The sequence below is a fragment of the Balaenoptera musculus genome, chromosome X (assembly GCF_009873245.2).
Source record: "Balaenoptera musculus isolate JJ_BM4_2016_0621 chromosome X, mBalMus1.pri.v3, whole genome shotgun sequence".
NCBI lineage: Eukaryota > Metazoa > Chordata > Mammalia > Artiodactyla > Balaenopteridae > Balaenoptera > Balaenoptera musculus.
Genome location: NC_045806.1, coordinates 126,382,991 through 126,402,969, shown reverse-complemented (window position 1 = coordinate 126,402,969; position 19,979 = coordinate 126,382,991). Strand labels below are relative to the sequence as shown.

The window sequence follows — 19,979 nt, the reverse complement described above, 5'->3', positions numbered from 1 at the left end:
AAACTCACACACTTAACATACACCTATATTCCCTTCAGAGGTTTTTGTAAGGAAAGCATTGTGATTCTGCTGCTTGTCTGTTTTGCCTGGAGGTAAGCTCCAGCTGACAGTTCTGTTTTGGGTCTACACTTCTACTTAGTTGGGGGTGGGGGTGGCAGTTAGGTCATTGGCAGATCAATGTGGCTGAACCCTTTCTTCTTAGTGGAGTGGGAATGGCAACCTCTTTGATGTAATTTTTTTTAGCTCATTATCGTCCTCAGAGATGTATGTGAACAGACAGATTTGTCAAACCTTTATTTGGAGCCTGGGCTAAGAAGGCGCGCCCAAAGGGATGTAAGGGAGACAGACCACTCATCTTCCGTCTTGGAGCAGCTAGCTAGTAAGCATCACATGTCAACTATGGTAATCCATACTTCCTTTATCCTCCTATTCGCTCTTACCCTTTTGCTCTCTTTCCCTTCCCTTTGCTCCCTCTGCTCTTCCCCTTCTCTCCGAGTTTCCCTCTATTTCTCTGCTGGATAGCTTAAAGAATAAAATACTACTTTAGTCTTTCCTAAAACAACCACAGATCCAAACCTTTGCAGCGCTGTTTTCTGAGCCCCAGCACAGCCGCGTGCTCAGCACCAAGCAGTGGTGATTCCAAAACCAGCAAAGGGGGAGGGGAAGAGGGAAGGGAGGGGGGGTGAGAGAGAGGAAGGGAGGGAGAGGGGGAGAGAGGGAGAGGGAGAGGCAGAGGGAGAGGGAGAGGGAGAGAGAGAGAGAGCGAGAGCGTGAGCGCGCGCAAGCTAGCGAGCAAACCAGAGAGAGAGAAGAGAGCGAGACCCAGAGAAAGAGAAGAGGAAGCCGAGCTCTGTGAGGGCTGAACGTCCAACTTGTTTCAGTTCTTTCATCCTTCTCTTCTCTTCGCTTCGGGGAAGTGACTGTGGCGCTTGGTAAGAAACATAGCTTTCCGTACTTCCCCCTCCCCCAAGCTCAGGTCTCCTTTAGTGATAGCATCTCTCCCCCGTTCTGAGAGTCTCCTTGGGTTGGCCAGCGAGGCGAGACACGCTCTGCAGCTGTGATGCTATCCTGGGTTCCCCAGTGGGGCTGGTGGAAACCCAGAGTCGGCATCTGGGCAGGGAGGCACAGGGGTAAAACCTGATTTGAGGAAGGGGGGTTGCGATGTGGTGTATGCGCTATTTGCTTCATTGTCAGTGAATTGTTTTGTTCCTCTTTGGAAGCAGATCAACATTGACCTTGCAAATTGCTTGGGGGGCCGGCAGCTGCTGCAGAAAACCACCCAGTGGCCCCTAGCCAGAGCAGAAAGCTCTGTCATGACCCCCCAGACAGCCCTAGGCACAGGGATGGGGTAATGGCTGGAGCTTCCTTTCTCCTTTAACTCTTTCTCTGCAGCTGCTTCTCATTGCTGGAAATGAGAAAGAAGGAGAATACCGTGCAGCCTCTTTCCCCATCTCCCTATTATAACTCCCCCAGATGCAAGTGAGTAGAAAGTTGTAAATAACTGTTTCCTTTGAAAGCAGGTTGAGACCTCCCCCCTTCCTTTAAGAGGCTCATTGTAGGGTTGGGCCTGAGTTCCTTCACAAACTTGGGAGGCTTCCCTTGCTTCTCTGTGGGAAGCCCCCATTGCCTGTCCTCTCCCCATTCCAGGTAGTTGAGCTGACAGGCTAGACCAGGGATTCAGATATCCCACCCCATCCTACTGGCAGGCGTGGTATTAGGTCCAGCTGTGTCCTTGGGAGGGAAGAAACACCTTATGGTTTGTTTGGAACTGGATTTCCAGTTTGCTGCTCCTCTGACTGTGGCTGCGGCTGGCATAGGCAGGAGGACTGGGGGAGGGGTGGCTGTTGGATTGAGAAAGAGAGAGAGAGAGAGAGGGAGCAGGGTGAAGAGCCAGGATTCCTGGTATGAATGGTATGATTTATTGAGGGTCAGCAGGTTCTGGATGTCTGTAGCTATGCAAGGGTTGGCTAAAGCTCTTGTACTATAGCCCCTCTGAACTGTCAGGGGTAGAGATCCGGTTGCTTGATGGGGGCTTTTGTGAGTTGGCAACACTGCCATACCCATGGCACTAATTATAACACCCACAATACCAGTTGTTGAGTGCTTAGAATGTTTTGGATCTTGGGCTGAGGGTTTAATATGAATTATTCTTACATTAACCCTATGAATCAGATACTATTGTTATCCTTGGTTTACTGATGAGGAAACTGAGGCACAGAGAGGTTAAGCAATTAAATGTCCTGACTGGGAATTAAAACACAGGCAACCTGGTTCCAGAATGCATGGTCTTGACCATTAAGCACTACTGCCTCCTTGGGGAGAATTTTGCATCCTTGTATGTTAGGCAAGTGTAAGTATAGTAGGAAGGGTGCTGCTTGGCAATTTTTTTTGAAAGTAGTAGAGTCCTTTGTGTAAAGTAACAGGAACTTAAGAGTGCGGCATAGTGGAGCCAGGCCTCATCTGGGGTTCCTGGAGGGGCTGGGTTTCTTTGGACAGCCTGCTTTCCTTTGAAAAGAATGCCAGGAAAGACTTCATTTTTCCACTGTCATAGCCTCATCCATCTCACATCCAGCAAAAGACTTCTTTTGGGACCAGATCTTTTTTTTTTTTTTTTAACATCTTTACTGGAGTATAATTGCTTTACAGTGGTGTGTTAGTTTCTGCTGTATAACAAAGTGAATCAGCTATACGTACACATATATCCCCATATCTCCTCCCTCTTGCATCTCCCTCCCACGCTCCCTATCACACCCTTTTGGTGGTTACAAAGCACTGAGCTGATCTCCCTGTGCTACGCAGCTGCTTCCCACTAGCTATCTATTTTACATTTGGTAGTGTATGTCCTTGCCACTCTTTCACTTCGTCCCAGCTTACCCTTCCCCCTCCCCGTGTCCTCAAGTCCATTCTCTACATCTGCGTCTTTATTCCTGTCCTGCCCCGAGTTTCTTCAGAATCGTTGTTTTTTAGATTCCGTATATATGTGTTAGCATATGGTATTTGTTTTTCTCTTTTTGACTTACTTCACTCTGTATGACAGACTCTAGGTCCATTCACCTCATTACAAATAATTTCGTTTCTTTTTATGGCTGAGTAATATTCCATTGTATATATGTGCCACATCTTCTTTATCCATTCATCTGTCAATGGACACTTAGGTTGCTTCCATGTGGGACCAGATCTTTCTCTTATTTTCTGAGAGCTTAGAGTCACCTTGTTCTGAAAATTTTAGAATACTAAAACCTTGGAACTGGAAGGATGCCTAAAGTTTATTAAGCTTTACTTCTCCAACCAGTTCTTGAATTTGTCCTAAGCATCCAATTCATTGACTAATTTCTATTTGAACTCCCTGCAGTGACAGAGAGCTCATTAGGTGGCTCTTTCTATATTTAAGCAATGCTGATTGTCAGGAAGTAATCCCCATTATAAGCCAAGATCTGTCTCCCTGTAACTTCTATTCATTGGTACTTTGGGACTATCTAGAACAAATTTGCTTCTTAATAATAGCTCCTCAGATAGTTGAAGACAGCCGTCTCTCTCCCCTCAAGGCTTGAATCTGAAGGGACCACAAGGAAGGGATCATCATTTGCCTCATTTTGGGGACTAGACTTTTATTAATATCGCCTATTATCCCATTCTCTTGTTTGTCAGCCACAAACTGGTCATACTGAGTTTTCTAAAGCAGCTTTGATATTGTATGTTCTCTTCCTTGGAAAAGCTTGCTATCTGGTATCAGGTGGACTGATGGAAACAAAAAAGGTCTCTGTTCTTTTCCTAAAAACCAGAAATCAGTGCTATTTCTTCTGAAGCCCCAGAATGTCCATATAGCAGCCAGATAATGGGCATGTAGGAAGATTTGGGAAGAAAGGGTTAGGGGCAATTATAAAGGAAACACTTGAAATCATCATGATTCAAGGTTCACAGTATATAAACGGTAGAAGAATAAATTGTTATATCAGAAAGTATCTTAGAAACAATGACATCACTGAGGGGATGGTACAGACTGGGATTGGGTGGAATAGAAGTGAGCATGCAGTGTGCTAGAGTGGAAAACTGACCTGGGTATTAGGAAAGTTGAGTTCTATCGCTAGCTCTGAAAAATTGCCATTTACCTTGGACACATGATTTTCTCTGCATGGATCTCAGCTTTTCCATCTATAAAATGATGAGGTAGACTTTATCACCAAGGGTTTCTTAGCTCTGCAATTCTCTATCTGAAGTAAATTGTAAAATCTCAGGGTTCTAAGGGACTTCAGAAATCATCTAGGCCAGTTCTTCTCAAAATTTAATCTGCAAAAGAATCCCCTGAGGATCTTGTTAAAATGTTAATTCTGATTCAGAGGGTCTGGGGTGGGACCTGAGTTTTGCATTTTAACAAGCCGACAGGTAATCCTTAACCTGCTGTTCCAGTGCTTTTCAAACTATCTTGGTGAAGGATCAGTTTTTCAAATTTTTCCAGTCCATCACAGATGGTTACTTTAGTAAAATACATTAACTATGAATTACTAGAAAAATAAAAGACATACAAAATATAAGCTCACATTTTATTGTTAGATTCAACAGACATAAAATTAATTTTTTTTCAAGTTGAGTTGCTACAACATTTTTAAGTACATATTCTCAATTTCTGCACTTGTGTGTTTCTCAATTTCTGTACTTAAGTCATTGTTGCCTGGTAATAAAAGTTCATAAATAAGCACTGATCCTTGGACCACACTTTGAGCAACGCTGGTCTAGGCTACCTGCCCATCTAATTTAAGAGACCCGGATTGGGCCCAGTTGTAATTTCTGAATCATCCCTGCCAGATGATCTTTCACCCTCAGGTTAAGTATCTCCTTTGATGGAAAACTTAATATCCTCACAAAGTAGCATTACTTGGATGTTGTGACTGCAATAAAGGTTTTTTTAAAGCTTCTATAAATTCCACTCTTAGATTATATATTCCAAGCAAGTAGGGGGCTGTGTCAGTCTGGTTTATTGTAACATCAGCCACTATCCTAGTATATGGCATAGAGTAGGTGCTTAATAAATGTTTGTTAAGTTAAAGGAACAGACCGGTTGTTGTTAGTTATGCCTTTTGGGACCATATATTTATTTTTTAAAAAGGTACTTTTGTTTTCCTTCCAGCATTTTGGGGGCAATATTCATCCTATTTTACAAATTTCTTATGTTGAATAGAAGGCAAGCTCACCTGTCCCAGATAGCTACCTGGCATCGCAATTTTACTTTGAAAGGAATTATAGGAAGCCAGGAAAATATTTTTTACGTTTTAAGTCCCAAGTTTTTACCTTTAACCCAGTCATTCATCAATTCAGTCATTCAACAGCTATTTATTCAGTGATGTGGTTAGGCACCATGCAGATGTTAGAAAGATGAGGTAAACAAACATGGTACTTGCTTATTTGGAGCTTATAGTTTGATGGGGAAGAGGTCATAAATCAGATAATCACACAACTGTGTTATTTTGGTCAGCAATAAATGTTATGAAGGAAAAGTATGGGGGGTAGGGCTATGAAGGTATATAACAGAGGAAATCTGATCTAGCTTGGAGTTTAAGAAAAGCTTCCTTGAGGAAGTAATATTAAGGCCAAGTAGAGACATGGGGGTGGGTTGGGGGTGATGGAGGGGGTGGAGCAGTTTTCTAGATGAAGGGAAGAGTATGCATGAGGGCCATGAGATAAGAGAAGCATAGTGAATTTGGAAAATTGAACAAAAACTGAGGTGGCTAGAATGGGACACTGTAATGATTTTGGTCTTTATTCCAGAAACAAGGGGACTGATTAAAGGCTTTTAAGCAGGGTGACTGATATGACCTAAACCGAATACATTCAGTATAAGATTATTAAGTGCACACTATGGACCAAAGGCAATGTGGGAGATACAGACTTATTTAGGAATAGCTTCTGCCCTCCAAGATGACACAGTCAAGTAGGAGAGAGAAGAAATATACAAATAACTATAATACTATGAGAATGAGATCCACACTCATAAAAGAGAGGGAAAGGGCTTCCAGCTAAGCAAGAGTTTGGGGGATGGGAAAGGTGTTCTAGGCAGAGTCCAGAAAATCAGAAGGCATGTATTGGGAACAGTTAGTTCAGTTGCATTGGAGAATGGTAAGTATGTAATAAATGTTTTGTGAGATAGTTGGAGGGCTTGACTATAAATAATATTGAATGCTAGCTTGGAAAATTAGGACTATGCTCTATATGTAGTGGAGAGGCAACACCCTCATTTTATGTATGAGCAAACTGATCCTGGGAGGTGGAGTGACTCGATTTGACTGAGGTCACGCAGGTAATGCTACTGCTATAGCCCGCCAAGAGGTACTGGGTACAGTTGGAAAAAAAATATGGGATTGGAGCTCTGGAAAGAAGTTAGCTGGAGAGAGTGATTTGAGAGTCATTGGTAAAGAAGCAGTACTTGAAGTAGAAAGAAGGAGTCTAAGAATTTCTTCTTTGGGGAATGCTTCTCTTTAGGATATAGGAAAACAAAGATGAGCTTGTGTGAAGGCTACAAAGGAGGAGAGGTCAGACGTGGAAGGAAAATTAGGAGACTACAGTATTATGAAATAGCCAAGAGAGGAGAGGCCTCATTCATTGATTGGACAAATATTTAGTGTATACGTATGATTGACTAAACATGGAGCATATAATAGTGAGCAAAATAGACATGGTCGTTGTCTCCTTGGGGCTCATGGTTTAGATGTGGAGATAGATATTATTCTACAAACTGTTGAGCTATATAATTATAAATTGCAATTAGTGTGTAGAGGAAAATGTACTGCTTTAAGAATGAAGGTGTGGTCAACATTGTTAGACTTTTCACCAAAGTTGAGTACTGAAAAATGACACCCAGTACTAACAGTCCTCCCCCACTTTGATGCTCACAGTGCTTACTAACAGTTAATATTGGGTGATGCATATCCCTTTTGCAGATGTTCAACAGATGATAGTGCTGTAAGGAAAGGTTATATGTCATGTTGCTTAACTGAAACTCTCAATGAGCTGGTACTCTTCCCAGATCCCCCAACTTTCCCCATTCAACAAATTAGAGAAAGAGGCACTTGATAAGAAAAAAAATTATGAAGAATTAGATATTAAAGATCTCTCTTAAAATAGGATTTTGGATAGCCTAGTCTAGATTCTAGCCCTGGCATGGATGCTGACTTAGGTTCTTGCGACAAATCACTTGTCTTGTTTGGGTCTCAGTTTTCATAACTGTAAAATGAGGAGGGTTGGATTAGACCTGGATGATTTATAAAGACCCTCCCAGCTGTAAGTTTCTATGATTCATGCTCTATTCTATACTACATTCTCATGGTCCTGTGTAGGTAGTTCAGGCTCAGTCACTTATTTAAACAACACTAAGGATTTTATATGGAATTCGGAAGGTTGCTAATTTTGGTGGAATAATTCACATGGTTTGGAAGAGTTCACAGGAAGGCCCTTTCCTTGTTCCATTCATGAGATTGCTGAAATCATGACTGTCCTGATAGTTAAGGAAAGAAATGACTGTATTCTAAAATCTGTAGTAAATCTGGGTATTGGATGATATTTCCACTATTGCTGGTTTGAAATAAACTAAGAGCACTGAAAAAAAAAATGGTACAGGATACTGTGAAATAGAGGCAAGGTGATTATCTCATGTTCTTAAATGTAATGGTCCAGGCAGTCTCTTCCTAGGGGGAACATATATGGTGAAGGGAAATATCGGTTGGTAATAGAAAAACATTTTTTATATTTCAAACATGATTTTTAAAGTATTGATGTTTGTACACAGTATGTCTCCTCACCATACACAGAAGGAAGAATAAAAACCTCCAGGATGTGTATTTTGAAGGGTGCTTTTTCTCTTTAAAAATGATTTCTTAAAAGAAATCAAGTATTACATAGATTTTTTGAAGGGAAGGGGAGGTGGATGGGGATGGAATTATGTAAGTGATCATAGCATAAAATAACTTCTTAAAATAGTACAAGAGGAGCTCATATGACATATATTTTGAGTATTTTCTATATGAGATACTTCAATTTTCAGTATCACCCTTAATACATAATATCCAAATCTGGACCCAGTACTCAAGGCATGGCTGACCAGCACCACCATTAAAAACACTTTGCACATTTATTAATCTACCTTAAGTCTGTAATATCTACCCTTAAACTGCTTTTTTTCTGGATATAATAATAAAACAGCCTCATAATAGAAAATTTGGAAAATGGAGAGAAATTAACACAAATCACCTCTGAATACCTAGCCCAAAGATAACTTGCTCTACCTCCTTCCAGATGTTTCCATGTTTACATAATTGGGATCGTACCTTATATGTACTATTTTATATGTGGCTTCTCCATTGGTATCATATTGTGAACATTTCTGCATGTGATTCAACAGCCTTCAAACAATTTTTAACAGCTACTGTACATAATTTTCAGTTGTCCAATTTATACCAAAATTATTTAACAGATCCCATATTGGTCATTTAAATTATTTTCAATTGTAAGTTATTGTGAATAGCCCTGCAATGTATACCTTTCTACATAAATCTTTGGTTCTTTGAACCTCACCTCATTCAGGTCTTTATTCAATGTCACCTCTGCGTGGTCTTCTATAACAACTGTACATAAAAATGCAAACCCTTCTCCCTTAAAACTTACTATTTTCTTTTCTTGCCTTATTTTTTCTCTCTGGTCTGTATCATCACCTAACAAACTACATATTTTATTTATTTACTATCTTAATCCTTGTTTTAAAATGTCAGCCCTTCAAGTACAGGGATTCTTTTTTTCTATTTTGTGTATTGTTGTATCTCCCAGTACCTAGAACAATGTCTGACACATTGTAGATTCTTACTAAATACTTGTTGAATGGATGATTTTCTTAAGACGGGTTTTTATAACGGGCATTACTGTGCCTAAGGATGTTAAATTTTTAAAGGTTCTTGATATATGTGTGAAGTTGTCCCACTGTATAAAATGGCCAATTTCTGCTAGTAACCCTATGCCAGTACTGGGTATTATTATTCTTTAAAAATCTTTGCCTATCAGACAGAGTCAAAATGGTATCTTATAATTTTAATATGTTTCTTTTATTATAGTGAGCATGGATACTTTCTTGTGTTTCTTGGTCACTTTGTTTCCTTCCTATGAACATATATTCATGACCTGTGCACATTTTTCTTTTGAGAACTTGTGTTTCTTATTCATTTGTGTGGACAGTGTATACATTTAGTAGACATTAGACCTTTCTTCTGTGGTATATGTGGAATATATTTTCCAAGTTTGTGTTTTAAATTAACTTTTATGCACAAATTAACTTTTATGTAATTATTTATGTCTCTCTCTCTCATTTGTAATTGTTTCTGATAAGTTAATGTTTAAGAAGTTTTTCCTCATCCAAAAGGGAATAAGTGCTTAAATGGATTGTGTTTTCATTTTTATTGCTTATATTTAATTGTTTAATCCCCCTGGAATTTATTGTGGTGTGAGGTAATTTTCTAAATTGTTTTCCTCTTCAACTGTTTCACAATACCAAATATTTAATAAATCATTCTTTCCCACCGTTGTGTGATGCCACATTTAATATATACAAGTTGTTATATATAGTAGGTTCTCTTTGGGTTTTACCTGTTTTTTTCTTCTAGTTTGTCTCTTCTTGTCCTAGTTGCAAAGTTTAAATCTTATTGCAGTTGCAATTTTTATTACCTCAGTCCTACTTACTGTGTGGTCTCTAAGCCTCAATTTGTCTAACTGTATAGAGTGTATAATAGCAGTAACATTTATTTTATGCTTTTAATTTTGTGAAGGGGATCTCTCTATCATTATTTCTGCTAATTGATTATGGCTGGTATACAGGGAAGATGCTATTTATAATTTTAACTTATTTCTTCACTTTGCTCAAATTTATTATTATAAATTTTATTTACATGTTTATTTTCTTTTATTTTTTAATTTTGAAGAATTTAAAATATTTACAAGGAAACTCAGAGAAGTATCTAAAACAATGAGCAAATAACCACATATACACTGCTCAGAATGAACAAGTGTCAGCATTTTGTCATTTCTGCTTCAGATATGTCTTAATGAAATAATGAAATAAATAAAACATTATAGATAAACTTTATCTTCCCTTTGAGTCTAGGCCCAGCTTCATTTCATTCTACATCCTTCCAAAACATAACATGCAGAGCCACCCACATTTGCTTATTTTTCTGTTTGGTCGCTTTTTACTAACTGATTTGTAAGAATTCTTATATATTCTGAATACTAATTATTTGTCAGTTTTATATGTTGCATATATCTGCCTCTAGTATGTCACCTTGGCTTTCTATTTTGTTTATGGGGGCCTTTATAATATAGAAGTTTTAGATTTTCATTACAAATTTATCAATCTTTTCCTTCATGAATTGTGATTTTTGTGTCATATTTTCTTATCCCATGATTAAAAAAGATTTTCTCCAAATGTTCTTTAAAATTAAAAAAAAAATGTGCTTTACACTTACTTTTTAAAACCATCTGGATTTTACTTTTACATGTGATGTGAAATATGGGTTGATTTTTTTCTATGTAAAATACCATTTGTTTCAATATAATTTATACACAACTGGTTTAGAATGCAGAGTCCATCATATAACTAATTTCCATAGATACTTGTATCTATTTCTAGGCTGTCTGCATGCTCCATTAATCCATTTGTCTACAGTTGTGCTGTTTTAATTATGAATGCTTTATAATCAATGTTGATATTTGTAAGGTCAAGTTATTTTTCACTCTCTGCAGTTACCCACACCCACACCACTTTTCATGTTCTTTCTGAATTGTCTTATTTTTGGCCCTTTGGTCCCTTTAACTTAATTTTTAAAATAAGATATTCAAATTCCAATAAAATCATGCTGATTTTTCTTGAAATTTTATTGAATATGTAGAATGATTTGGAAAAGAATTGACATCTTTTTGATAAAGAGATTTACTATTTATGAATATTGTATCCTAGTATTATTTAAAGTCTATTTTTATAATCTTTGATAGAGATTTATAATTACAAATACTCTTACATATAAGATATAGTCTCAGGCACCTTTAATTTTTCTACTCAGGTTTATTAAGACATACTTCACATGAAATAAAATTTACCCTTGAAAGTATACAATTCAAAGAAATTTGACAAATGTATATGATCATTTAAGCATGACCACCACCACAATAAAGATACAGAAAATTTCCCTCACGTCAAAAGGCTCAGTTGTGCGCATTTGCAGGCAATTATCTCCCACCACCTACAACCCTGGAAAAACTTTGATCTGTCTTTATAGTTTTGCTTCTTCTATAATATCATATAAATGGAATCATATAGTATGTAGTCTTTTGTATCTGGCTTCTTTCACTTAGCGCATGTTTTTAATTTCATCCATGTTATTGTATGTATCAGCAGTTTGTTCTTTTTTTTTAAACATTTTTATTGGAGTATAATTCCTTTACAATGGTGTGTTAGTTTCTGCTTTATAACAAAGTGAATCAGCTATACATATACATGTATCCCCATATCTCCTCTCTCTTGCGTCTCCCTCCCATCCTCCCTATCCCACCCCTCTGGTGGTCACAAAGCACCAAGCTGATCTCCCTGTGCTACGTGGCTGCTTCCCACTAGCTATTTTACATTTGGCAGTATATATAAGTCCATGCCACTCTCTCACTTTATCCCAGCTTACCCTTCCCCCTCCCCGTGTCCTCAAGTCCATTCTCTACATCTGCATCTTTATTCCTGTCCTGCTCCGAGGTTCTTCAGAACCATTTTTTTTTATTTAGATTCCATATATATGTGTTAGCGTACGGTATTTGTTTTTCTCTTTCTGACTTACTTCACTCTGTATGACACACTCTAGGTCCATCCACCTCACTACAAATAACTCAATTTCATTTCTTTTTATGGCTGAGTAATATTCCATTGTATATATGAGCCACATCTTCTTTATCCATTCATCTATCAATGGGCACTTAGGTTGCTTCCATGTCCTGGCTATTGTAAATAGAGCTGCAATGAACATTGTGGTACAAAACTCTTTTTAAATTATGGTGTTCTCAGGGTATATGCCCAGTAGTGGGATTGCTGGGTCATATGGTAGTTCTATTTTTAGTTTTCTAAGGAACATCCATACTGTTCTCCATAGTGACTGTATCAATTTACATTCCCACCAACAGTGCAAGAGGCTTCCCTTTTCTCCACACCCTCTCCAGCATTTATTGTTTGTAGATTTTTTGATGATGGCCATTCTGACTGGTGTGAGGTGATACCTCATTCCAGTTTTGATTTGCATTTCTCTAATGATTAGTGCTGTTGAGCATTCTTTTATGTGTTTGTTGGCAATCTGTATATCTTCTTTGGAGAAATGTCTATTTAGGTCTTCTGCCCATTTTTAGATTGGGTGGTTTGCTTTTTTGATATTCAGTTGCATTAGCTGCTTGTAAATTTTGGAGGTTAATCCTTTCTCAGTTGCTTCATTTGCAAATATTTTCTGCCATTCCGAGGGTTCTCTTTTCATTTTGTTAATGATTTCCTTTGCTGTGCAAAAGCTTTTAAGTTTCATTGGGTCCCATTTGTTTATTTTTGTTTTTATTTCAATTTCTCTAGGAGGTGGGTCAAAAAGGATCTTGCTGTGATTTATGTCATAGAGTGCTCTGCCTATGTTTTCCTCTGAGAGTTTGATAGTGTCTGGCCTTACATTTAGGTCTTTAATACATTTTGAGTTTACTTTTGTGTATGGTGTTAGGGAGTGTTCTAATTTCATTCTTTTACATGTAGCTGTCTAGTTTTCCCAGCACCATTTATTGAAGAGGCTGTCTTTCCTCCATTGTATATTCTTGCCTCCTTTATGAAAGATAAGGTGACCATATGTGCGTAGGTTTATCTCTGGGCTTTCTATCCTGTTCCATTGATCTATATTTCTGTTTTTGTGTCAGTACCATACTGTCTTGATTACTGTAGCTTTGTAGTAGAGTCTGAAGTCCGGGAGCCTGATTCCTCCAGCTCCATTTTTCGTTCTCAAGATTGCTTTGGCTATTCGGGGTCTTTTGTGTTTCCATACAAATTGTGAAATTTTTTGTTCTAGTTCTGTGAAAAATGCCATTGATAGTTTGATAGGGATTGCATTGAATCTGTAGATTGCTTTGGGTAGTATAGTCATTTTCACAGTGTTGATTCTTCCAATCCAAGAACATCATATATCGCTCCATCTGTTTGTATCATCTTTAATTTCCTTCATCAATATCCTATAGTTTTCTGCATACAGGTCTTTTGTCTTCTTAGGTAGGTTTATTCCTAGGTATTTTATTCTTTTTGTTGCACTGGTAAATGGGAGTGTTTCCTTAATTTCTCTTTCAGATTTTTCATCATTAGTGTATAGGAATGAAAGAGATTTCTGTGCATTACTTTTGTATCCTGCTACTTTACCAAATTCGTTGATTAGCTCTAGTAGTTTTCTGGTAGCATCTTTAGGATTCTCTATGTATAGTATCATGTCATCTGCAAACAGTGACAGCTTTACTTCTTCTTTTCTGATTTGGATTCCTTTTATTTCTTTTTCTTCTCTGATTGCTGTGGCTATAACTTCCAAAACTATGTTGAATAATAGTGGTGAAAGTGGGCAACCTTGTCTTGTTCCTTATCTTAGTGGAAATGGTTTTAGTTTTTCTCCATTGAGAATGATGTTGGCTGTGGGTTTGTCATATATGGCCTTTATTATGTTGAGATAAGTTCCCTCTATGCATACTTTCTGGAGGGTTTTTATCATAAATGGGTGTTGAATTTTGTCGAAAGATTTTCTGCATCTATTGAGATGATCATATGGTTTTTATTCTTCAGTTTGTTAATATGGTGTATCACATTGTTCGATTTGCATATATTGAAGAATCCTTGCATTCCTGGGATAAACCCCACTTGATCATGGTGTATGATCCTTTTAATGTGCTGTTGGATTCTGTTTGCTAATTTGTTGAGGATTTTTGCATCTATGTTCATCAGTGATATTGGCCTGTAGTTTTCTTTCTTTGTGACATCTTTGTTTGGTATCAGGGTGATGGTGGCCTCATAGAATGAATATGGGAGTGTTCCTCCCTCTGCTATATTTTGGAAGACCTTGAGAAGGATAGGTGTTAGCTCTTCTCTAAATGTTTGATAGAATTCGACTGAGAAGCCATCTGGTCCTGGGCTTTTGTTTGTTGGAAGATTTTTAATCACAGTCTCAATTTCAGTGCCTGTGATTGGTCTGTTTATATTTTCTCTTTCTTCCTGGTTCAGTCTTGGAAGTTTGTGTATTTGTAAGAATTTGTCCATTTCTTCCAAGTTGTCCATTTTATTGGCATATAGTTTCTTGTAGTACTCTCTCATGATCCTCTGTATTTCTGCAGTGTCAGTTGTTACTTCTCCTTTTTCATTTCTAATTCTATTGATTTGAGTCTTCTCCCTTTTTTTCTTGATGAGTCTGGCTAATGGGTTATCAATTTTGTTTATCTTCTCAAAGAACCAGATTTTAGTTTTATTGATCTTTGCTATTGTTTTCTTCATTCCTTAGCAGTTTGTTCCTTATTATTGTTGAGTCGTGTACCCATTCACTAGTTGATGGACATTTGGGTTTTTTCTACATTTTGGCTATGATAAGTAATGCTGTTGTAAATGTTCTTGTACAATTTTTTGTTTGTACATATATTTACATTTAAATTCCCTATGGTGGGAATTTCTGGGTTATATAGGAATTGAATGTCTGAATTTATAATAAACTGTCAAACTGTTCTTCAAAGTAGCTATACTACTTTGTATTCCCACTAGAGAGTCCTAGTTGCTCAACATCCCCACCAACACTTGGCATTTTCAGTCTTTTTTATTTAATAAACTTTACTTTTAGAAAAGTTTTAGGTTTATGAAAAAACTAAAGAAAAAGTATGGAGGGTTACTTTATACCCCCCTCACTTTCCCTTTTTACTAACATCTTGCATTAATGTGGTACATTTGTTACAGTTGATGAACTGACATTGATATAATCATTAACTGAAGTCCATAGTTTGAATTTGGGCTCATTCTTTGTGTTCCTTAGTCATATGAATTTTGACAAATATATGTCATGTATTATAGTATCATACAGAACATTTCACTGCCCTAAATATCCTCTCTGTTCCACCTATTCATCCCTCCCTGTCTCCTGAACCCCTGGCAACCACTGATCTTTTTACTGTCTCTATAGCATTGCCTTTTCCAGAATGTGATATAGTTGGAATCTGATAGTATATAGCCTTTTCATACTGGCTTCTTTCACTTAGCAATGTGTATTTAAGGATCTTCCATGTATTTTCAAGGCTTTATAGCTCATTTCTCTTCATTGAAAAATAATATTCCATTGTCCAGATGTACCACAGTCTTTTTTTCCCATTTACCATAGAAGGACATTGTGGTTGCTTCCAAGTTTTGGCAGTTATGAATGAAGCTGCTATAAACATCTGTGTGTAGGTTTTTGTGCAGATATGTTTTCAGCTCATTTGGGTAAATACTAAGGGGCACAACTGTTGGATCACATGGTAAGACTATGTTTAGCTTTGTAGGAAACTGCCAAACTGTCTTCCAAAGTGGCTGCACCATTTTGCATTCCCACCAGCAATGAATGAGAGTTCCTGTCACTCCATATTTTCATCAGCAGTTGATGTTGTCAGTGTTTTGTTTAGCTGCTCTAATAGTTTTGTAGTGGTATCTCATTGTTTTACTTTGCAGTTCCCTAGTGACATATGAGTTAAATATCTTTTCATATGCTTATTTGCCATTCATATATATTCTTTGCTGAGGTGTCTGTTCAGATCTTTTGCCTATTTATAACTGGGTTGTTTGATTTCTTATTTTTGAATTTTAAGAGTTCTTAGAATATTTTGGATACAAATTCTTTATCATATATGTGTTTTACCAACATTTTCTCCCAGTCAATGTCTTGTGTTTTCATTCTCTTAACAGTGCCTTTCTCAAAGCAAACATTTTTTATTTTAATGAAATCCAATTTATCATTTTTCCTTTCATGGATCATGCTTTTGGTATTAAATCTAAAAACTCATCACCAAAACAAAGGTCACCTAGATTTTCTCCTATGTTATCTTCTAGAAATTTTACATTTATGTCTGTGATCCATTTTGAATTAATTTTTATGAAAGGTGTAAAGTCTGGGTCTAGATTCATTTTTGTGTTTGTGGATATCAAGTTGCCCAGCACCATTTATTGAAAAGAGTATTCTTTTTCCAGTGAATTGCCTTTGCTCATTTGTCAGAGATCAGTTGACTATATTTGTGAATCTATTTCTGGGCTCTCTATTCTTTTCCATTGATCTATTTGTGTATTCTCTCACCAATACCAGATTCTCTTGATTACTATAGCTTTATAGTAATTCTTGCCATTGTGTTGAGTCAGTCCTTTGATTGTATTCCTCTTCAGTATTCCTCTTCTTCAGTATTGCTTGACTATTCTGGGCCTTTTGCCTTTCCACATAAACTTTAGAATTAGTTTGTTGATATCCACAAAATAACTTGCTGGGATTTTGATTGGGATTGTGCCAAATCTATAGATCAAGTTGGCAAGAACTGAACTGACCTTAACAATATTATATCTTCCTATCCATGAACATGTAATATCTCTCCATTTATTTAGATCTTCTTTGATTTCTTTCATCATAGTTTTGTGGTTTCCTCATATAGATCTTATACGTATTTTTAAAAAATTTTATACCTATTTCATCTTTTGGTATTAATGTAAATAGTGCTGTTTTTAATTTCAAATTTCAATTCTTCATTGCTGGTATATAAGGAATTGACTTTTGTATATTAACTTTATATCTTGCCTCATCAGTCTTTTAATTTTAGCCATTCTAGTGAGTGTGTAGTGGTAGCTCATTGTGGTTTAATTTGCAGAACCCTATGACTCATGATACTGAACACCTTTTCATATGCTTATTGGCCATCTCTATATCTTCTTTGGAGAAATGTCCATTCAAATTATTTGCCCAATTTAAAATTGGGATGTTTATACTCCTATTATTGAGTTGTATGATATATATATATATATATATATATACATACACACACACACATATATATATGACAATCCTTTAAAATATGTGTTCTGAAAATATTTTCTCCCATTATGTGACTTGTCTTTTTACTTTCTACATGACCTTTCTATATGACTTTGACTTTTTGTATTCTGAGAAGTCTTTGCCTTAACTAGGTTCATAATCATCCTCTCATTTGTTTTCTTCCAGAATTTTATAGTTTTAGTTCTTTGATTTATGTCTTTGATGCATGTTTAGATGATTTTTGTCTTTGGAGCAAGGTAAAGTTTGTTTTTGTAGTTTTCATTATATAGGTTTGAATATATTTTGTTAACTTTATTCTAAGTATTATACTTTTATGGTATTATAAATGACACATTTTTCAACTTTTTAAGTATTTATTTAACTAGTTGATTTACAATACTGTGTTAGTTTCAGTTGTACAGCTTCAGATTTTTTCCATTATAGTTTATTAAAAGATACTGAATATAGTTCCATGTACTATACAGTAAATCCTTGTTGTTTATCCGTTTTATATGTAGTGGTGTGTATCTGTCAATCCCATATGCCTAACTTATCCCTCCCCCTCCCCTTTCCCCTTTGGTAACCATACTTTGTTTTCTATCTCTGTTAGTCTGTTTCTGTTTTGTAGATAAGTTCATTTGTATCAATATTTTAGATTCCACATGTAAGTGATATCATATGATATTTGTCTTTCTCTGTCTGACTTATTTCACTTAGTATGATAATCTCTAGGTTCATCCATGTTTCTGCAAATGGCATTATTTCATTCTTTTTTATGGCTGAGTGGTATTCCATTGTGTATATATACCACATCTTCTTTATCTATTCATCTGTTGATGGAAATTTAGGTTGCTTCCATGTCTTGGCTATTGTAAATAGTGTGGCTATGAACACTGGGGTGCATGTATCTTTTTGAATTATGGTCTTCTCAGGGTATATGCCCAGGAGTGGGATTGCAGAATCAAAAGGTAGCTCTATTTTTAGTTTATAAGGACCCTCCATACTGTTTCATAGTGGCTGCACCGATTTACATTCCCACCATCAGTGTAGGAAGATCCCTTTTCTCTACACTCTCTCTAGCATTTATTCTTTGCAGACTTTTTGATGATGGCCACACATTCTGACCCATGTGAGGTGATACCTCATTGTAGTTTTGATTTGCATTTCTCTAATAAGAAGCAATGTGGAACATCTTTTCATGTGCCTATTAGCCATCTGTGTGTCTTCTTTGGAGAAATGTCTATTTAGGTCTTCTGCCCAATTTTTGATTGGGTTGTTTTTTTTTTTTGATATTGAGTTGTATAGCTGTCTGTATATTTTGGAAATGAAGCCCTTGTTGGTCTCATCATTTGCAAATATTTTCTCCCAATCCATAGATTGTCTTTTCATTTTCTTTGTGGTCTCTTTTGCTCTGCAAAAGCTTATAAGTTTGATTAGCTCCCATTTGTTTATTTTTGCTTTTATTTCTTTTGCCTTGGGAGACTGATCTAAGAAAACATTGCTACGATTTATGCCCAAGAACATTTTGCCTATGTTCTCTTCAAGAAGTTTTATGGTATCATGTCTTATATTTAAGTCTTTAAGCCATTTTGAGTTTATCTTTGTTATGGTGTAAGGGAGTATCCTAACTACATAGATTTACATGCAGCTGTCCAGCTTTCCCAACACCACTTGCTGAAGAGACTATCTTTTCTCCATCATATATTCTTGCCTCCTTTGTTGAAGATTAATTGACTGTAGGTATGTGGGTTTATGTCTGGGCTTTCTATTCTGTTCCATTGATCTATGTGTCTGTTTTTGCACCAATACCATGCTATTTTGGTTACTGTAGCTTTGTAGTATTCTCTAAAGTCTGGGAGGGTTACACCTCCCACTTTGTTCTTTTCCCTCAGAATTGCTTTGGCAATTCTGAGTCTTTTGTGTTTCCATATAAATTTTATGATTATTTGTTCTAACTCTGTGAAAAATACCATGGGTAATTTGATAGGGATCACATTAAATCTGTAGATTGCTTTGGGTAGTATGGCCATTTAAACAATATTAATTCTTCCAATCTAAGAACATGGGATGTCTTTCCATTTCTTTGTATCATCTCCAATTTCCTTTCTCTGTTTTATAGTTCTCAGTGTATAGGTCTTTCACATCCTTTGTTAGGTTTATTCCTAGGTATTTTTTTGACACGATTTTAAATGGGATCGTTTTTTACTTTCTCTTTCTGATATTTGATTGTTTGTGTAAATAAATGCAACAGATTTCTATATATTGATCTTTTATCCTGCTACCTTGCTGAATTCATTTATTAGTTCTAATAGTTTTTATGTGGAGTCTTTAGGGTTTTCTATATAGGATATCATGCCATCTGCATACAATGACAATTTTACCTCTTCTCTTTCAATTTGGATACCATTTATTTATTTTTCTTGTCTGATTGCTGTGACTAGGACTTCCAGTACTATGTTGAATAGAAGTGGTGAGAGTGGGCATCCTTGTTTTGTTCCAGAATTTAGTGGGAAGTCTCAGCTTATCACTATTGAGTGTTATACTGACTGTGGGCTTGTCATAAATGGCTTTTATTATGTTGAGATATGTTTCCTCTATACCCATTTTGGTGAGAGTTTTTATCATGAATGGATGTTGAATTTTATCAAATACTCTTTCTGCATCTATTGAGATGATCGTGTGTTTTTTGTCTTTTCTTTTGTTGATGTGGCATATCACATTGATTGATTTGTGTATGTTGAACCATCCTTGTGACCCTGAAATGCATCCAACTTGATCAAGGTGTATGATATTTTTATGTATTGTTGGATTCAATTTGCTAATATTTTGCTGACAATTTTTGTATCTATGTTCATCAAAGATATTGGCCTGCAATTTTCTTTTTTGGTA

General features: G+C 36.5%; 1 protein-coding gene across 2 annotated transcripts in view; it reads left to right on the top strand.

Moving 5' to 3' along the window:
* The first annotated feature begins 780 nt into the window (after positions 1-780).
* The window catches only part of GABRA3 (gamma-aminobutyric acid type A receptor subunit alpha3), a 220,143-nt gene continuing 200,944 nt past the window's right edge, over positions 781-19,979 (top strand). For both annotated transcript variants that reach the window (XM_036841158.1, XM_036841157.1), the window contains exon 1: positions 781-932. The gene's annotated coding sequence lies outside the window, so the exon portion shown is untranslated. The remainder of the gene's footprint in view (positions 933-19,979) is intronic.